Below are 6,065 nucleotides of genomic sequence, written 5' to 3'. Positions count from 1 at the left end.
GAAGATGGATATTGATAATTTTTTTCTCCCTGTCTCACCATACTAGAACTCAGGGGCAATGAAGCCGATTGTTGGACGATTGGGGGCAGGCAAAAGAGATTTGTCACACAGTGCCTAGTTTAACTGCGGAACTCCCTCCCACAAGGATGGAGCAATGGCCACCAAGTAGAATGAAGACTGGACACATCCAGGAAGGATGAAGGCCATCAGTGGCTACTCACAGTCGAGAGGTCCCTGAATGCCAGGTTCTGGGAGTCCAAAGGTTGGGGCTGGGGTCCTCTGGCGCCATACCTGCCAAGTTGCTGTCCGAGAAATAAGGGACCGGGCCGAAGTAGCAGACCGGAAGTAGCACTGCCGCCATTTTGGAACTGGGCGGAGCATGCTCAGAAGTGACTTTTGATTATGCTTTGCCCAGTTCCAAAATGGCCGTCGCGCCAGAATAAACCGGGGAAAAACAAAAAAATCCATTTTTCCAGCTAAGAACAGCTGGAAAAACGGGGATTTCCCGAAGAATACGGGAGACTTGGCAGCTATGTCTGGAGCCACTTGTGGGCTGCTTCTCAGATCTATTTTGGCTGGCCACTGTGATCATAAGACGGTAAGAAGAGCCTGCGGAGATTTAGGGCGGTGCTGGAGGTTCCCCCACAGGGCACTGAGCTGAGGGGGTGCAAAATTGAGAAGATCCCCCATTAAATTTAAATTTAACATTTTTTTTATATCGCTAGCTAAAGACTACGGCAAAACAGCAGTCTACATATGCAGAAAAACCAGGGTCAGATCCGCCAGAATTCCTTATTGCACAGAATAAAAAGTAATTCTCAAATAAAATGTGCAAATGAGTATATCCATTCGGGGGGGTTGCCCAATTTTGGCCTCACACAGGGTGCCAGGATATGAAAGACTGCCAAAGTCCACCCCTGGTCAAGCCAAGGGCCCATTTTGTCCAGCATCCTGTTCTCACAGGGGCTGACCAGATGCCCCAATGGGAAACCTGCAAGCGGGATTCGAACACAAGACCCCTCTCCCCTTCTGCAGTTTCCAGCAACTGGCATTCCGAAGCATTGCTGCGTCCGACTGGAGGAAGAGCAACAGCCAAGCTAACATTCATCAGTAGCCCTCTCTGATAATTTGTAGTCCTCTAAGAGTCTAGCCGCTAGAAAACCAGGCTTTATTTCTGTCAATTGAATCAGAACCCTACTTTCTTGTGGATAAAACCCTACAGCTGTTTCTCTTTTATTTGGAAGAACAGAGTTGGATACAAAGCGATTTCAGGGTCAAGCGATTCAGTAAATATATTAAAGAGAGTTCTCTAAAGCCAGCTGGGTCATTCACAAAAATCTTATTTTTCCCTTCAGGCAAATATTTATTTTTAAAAGTGTGTTTGGCATTTATAACTGCGTTGAGAAGACTTGACTGGCAAGTCTGCAGGCCACAGAATTTTTTATTGCTGCCTCTTTTCTTTGTCAAAAAATAAGAAATAAATAGATTTGCTGCAATTCTTATTACCCTTCCAGCAGGGAATGTTCTGGTTTCATCTAAATACGTAAAAATAATACCAGCAGTTCTGCCCACCATTCTTCATCTAAGTGAAAGAGGTCTCTGGGGGTATTACTTATTCCTGATTCTTTATTACTGTTGAGAATAGATATTTAAAACTCCCCCCTTCTTAAAAACCCTAAAACTAACAGCATTTGTAAGTGGGAATATAGTTTTGAAAGCAAAGAAAGAACAAAGAACAATGGCCAAGGAGAGGATCAGCCCACAAAAAAAAAATATAACGGTGGAAACGGGGCAAAATGATCCCATCAAACAATGGCAAATTCAGGATATTTGGGAGGTTGTGCAAAACAAGCCAACTTCCCCAAAAGATCAGACTCTGCAACAAGGAAAGGTAGAGGAAAATGCACTGGAAAGTGTGGAACATCACTCGCTTTGACACAACTGCAGGAGGTTGGACTAGATGACCCTTGGGGTCCTTTCCAACTGTACAATTCTATGATTCTATGATGACATCTAACCTCCATGTAAGTACTTCTGTTTTTCGCCTGCAGGCCACTCTTGGTTCCTCGTGGGGTTCAAACTGAGCCGTGAGGCCATTTCCCCAAAATGACGCCAGGCTCTCCATCAGCTGATGTCACTGGGTGATGTCAGAAGTGGGTGGGTGATGTCACTGGGTGATGTCAAAAGAGGATGGAGGAGCGAATATGACTTTTATCCTTTGTCCAGTAAAAGCCAGGGGTCTCTGCTTACAGCCATCTCTGTCATGAAATTCTGCTCAATATGATCCAGAGCAGGACTCGGACGTATCGTTAGCAGAGTAAAAGCTTAAACACATTGCAGGATTCCCCAAAAATAGTTAATCCGGCAGAGCTTTGCTGCTACTGAAGGCAAATGAGCATAATGGTCACAAATTCAATGCATTCAGGATTGCCACTGTCCATAAGAAATCCAGTTGCAGCAGACTTCGCGGGTTGCAAACGCTGCGGGTTGCGAACGTGCGTCCCTCACGGATCACTTCGCAACCCGAGCATCCACTGCAACTAGCAGCAATACTGATTAATAGCCATGAGTTATTTTCATGTTTCTACCTTTACAAGTTTTAATGCAGTTTTAACCTTCTGATGGAAGCCACGTAGAGTGGCTGGGGAAACCCAGCCAGATGGGCGGGGTAGAAATAACAACAACAACAACAACAAGCCAGTCTGCCAAACCCCTTTGCATACAGATGCAAACAGAATCCAGCAGGGACTAGGCATGGCTAGGGAGCATCCATAAAGGATACTGTCACTTTAAAGGGCTCTTAAAGAAACACACACCCTGTGCCAGTACCTCAGTTTATGAACACCTCGGTTTACGAATTTTCGGTTTAGGAACACTGCGTACCCATCTGGAATGGATTAATTCACTTTCCATTACTTTCAATGGGAAAGTTCACTTCAGTTTATGAACGCTTCAGTTTATGAACAGACTTCCGGAACCAATTACACCCATGCTTCGGGTTAAGTATGCTTCAGGTTGAGTACTCCGCGGACCCGTCTGGAACGGATTAATTCACTTTCCATTACTTTCAATGGGAAAGTTCGCTTCAGTTTATGAACGCTTCAGTTTATGAACAGACTTCCGGAACCAATTGTGTTCATAAACCGAGGTACCACTGTAATGGGCAATGCCTTCTGTGATGCCCATATTTTATAGACAGTCCCTTAGCCCCTGCCCCTTGGTGAACTGTGAACTATTCCAGAAAACCCCATATGCAGGTATGTGGACTGTCTTTGTTGGAGCAACTGAAGGGATGCTCAGAGTTTTGTGGGCAGAAGAGCTATATTAGAAGAGGGAGGCAGCAGACACCTTTAATTCACCGCTTTAATAGTTCATAGATTGCTCATCCGCACACTGTGGCAAATGGCTTTCGGACAGCATGTTTTGAAAATGCCACTGAAATGTCAAGGCCTATTACTGTAACAGCCATGTGGCAATTGGCTTTGGACAGGCAAGAGATGCTCACCGGGGATAAATAGTTCTTATTTCCCTGGGAAAATGAACAAGACACCTTTCCCGAAATACCACGAGGGAAAACTGATCCCTACTCCCTCATCAAGAAACACTCCCAGGGTAGATAGAGGTAGAGAAGGAGAAGGGAACTGCTGCATTCACTCTGCATCAGGAATAGCTGGCGTTGTGTCCTCTGCATGGACTACAATTCCCATCATCCAGTGTCAGTTTCCAATCTACACTAGTTTGTAATATGTCAATGAGTCCATGCTAAGTATGTCCTTTAATCAGGGGTTAAATTTCCTTGGCAGTGACCCTGGGCTCTTCCGGACTGTCGCTCTTTTTGGGTGGGATTCTACCACCTTCGGGCAAATTGGGGTTGCACAATTACAGTTGATTGGGAGGCAGTGCATAATAGATCTGCTTCTCAAAAAAAACATTAATGTGTAATGTTTTATTACGTTTTAATATATGTTGGAAGCTGCCAATCAGATGGGCGAGATGCAAATACAGTAATAAAATTATGATACTTTTTGGGATAAAGAGAGCGGCAGGAAAACACCTGGAAAGACTTGCTTTGATGCATGTTCAAACCAATGAGGATTAAGGATCAAATGAGCAACAAACAGCTTGCCTGGAAGCAACATGAGACAAAACAGTTTGTTTATTGATGTGCAAAGCTTAGTGGCGTTGTGAAATTTGAGGGAAACAAAGCAATGGAATAAATGAATAAAGGGAGTTGCATTGGTTTAATAATGGCATGAACTAACAGTTGCATTGGCAAAGCCTAAAAGAGCCCCTACTAACTCCCTCTAACCCATTTATCTACAAAACAGACGTAATGTTTTGGTTCAGCTTCATACCATGCAAATCCTGTCTCTCAGGATTGCCCACCCTAAAACACACACCCCTCTAGAGCTTTTTCAGGATCAGCATGCGTCTGTCTCAAGAGACAATAAAAGATGGGGTGGGGGGATTGTGGCTATTTGAATTGTTATTGTACACATATAAATTCACAAGCAGGATTAACTTAAACCAAACAGTTAAAATTAATGTGAGAAAATAACTAGGGATAAATTATTAATTGGAGTAATGAAGGAGATGCAGTGTTACAAATTTTTAAAATAATGTATAAGAAACCGCAAAAGGAGTGAGGGGAAGTCAAAATACATATATTTGTTGGGAAATACTGGCTTGTACTTGTGTCAGAGTATTTCAGAAAAATTGAGAAATAAAATTTATAGATACATACCGTATTTTTCTGTGTATAAGACAATGTTTTTTCCCTTAGAAATAATAGGCAAAAATTGCTGGTCGTCTTATACACAGATAGCAGTGGGGAGACAGGCGATTGGTGGTAGCAGCCAGCAGGAGATAGAATCATAGAATCATAGAATCATAGAGTTGGAAAAGACCACAAGGGCCATCCAGCCCAACCCCCTGCCAAGCAGGAAACACCATCAAAGCATTCTTGACAGATGGCTGTCAAGCCTCCGCTTAAAGACCTCCAAAGAAGGAGACTCCACCACACTCCTTGGCAGCAAATTCCACTGCCAAACAGCTCTTACTGTCAGTAAGTTCTTCCTAATGTTTAGGTGGAATCTTCTTTCTTGTAGTTTGAATCCATTGCTCCGTGTCCGCTTCTCTGGAGCAGCAGAAAACAACCTTTCTCCCTCCTCTATATGACATCCTTTTATATATTTGAACATGGCTGTCATATCACCCCTTAACCTTCTCTTCTCCAGGCTAAACATACCCAGCTCCCTAAGCCGTTCCTCATAAGGCATCGTTTCCAGGCCTTTGATCATTTTCGTTGCCCTCCTCTGGACACGTTCCAGCTTGTCAGTATCCTTCTTGAACTGTGGTGCCCAGAACTGGACACAGTACTCCAGGTGAGGTCTGACCAGAGCAGAATACAGTGGTACTATTACTTCCCTTGATCTAGATGCTATACTCCTATTGATGCAGCCCAGAATTGCATTGGCTTTTTTAGCTGCTGCATCACACTGTTGACTCATGTCAAGTTTGTGGTCTACCAAGACTGCTAGATCCTTTTCCTTTTGGCATTAGCGCTTGGGCGTGTGATTTGTAGCGAGCATGCTAACGATGCATGAAATTTGTGGGCAGGCTGTAGCGCGATTGGCGGCGGTGACACCCCCCACCCCGCCCAAAAGCTTAGAAAAATCTCCCCCCAAAAATAGATCAACAACTCTGGGCAATTCCCCCCCTCCCCCATTTTTTGTCGTAGTCCCAAAAAATAGCTGTTGTCTCATACACGGAAAAATCCGGTGTATATATAAGAGACAATGGAGTGTGCCTCCGGGGGTGAAGTCAAACTGCTGGAGAATCACAGCCCTTGCCGTGGCTGCAGAGACCAGTACATTCTGGGATCAAATCAGAAACCGGAATGGCTTCTGTAATTCCAGGACTGTTCCTGGAAAATCGGGACACTTGGAGGGTATGCAATTCCACGATTCTATGAAAGATGATGATGAAAAGTGCAGGTCTCACGCCCCTGCCACCCCAATTTTTTTAAAAAAACGTTTCTGTCTGAATTGGTGGCGTTGCTGCCA

This window comes from Zootoca vivipara, chromosome 5, assembly GCF_963506605.1.
Source record: "Zootoca vivipara chromosome 5, rZooViv1.1, whole genome shotgun sequence".
NCBI classification, from domain to species: domain Eukaryota; kingdom Metazoa; phylum Chordata; class Lepidosauria; order Squamata; family Lacertidae; genus Zootoca; species Zootoca vivipara.
Note: the sequence above shows the minus strand (reverse complement) of the source record.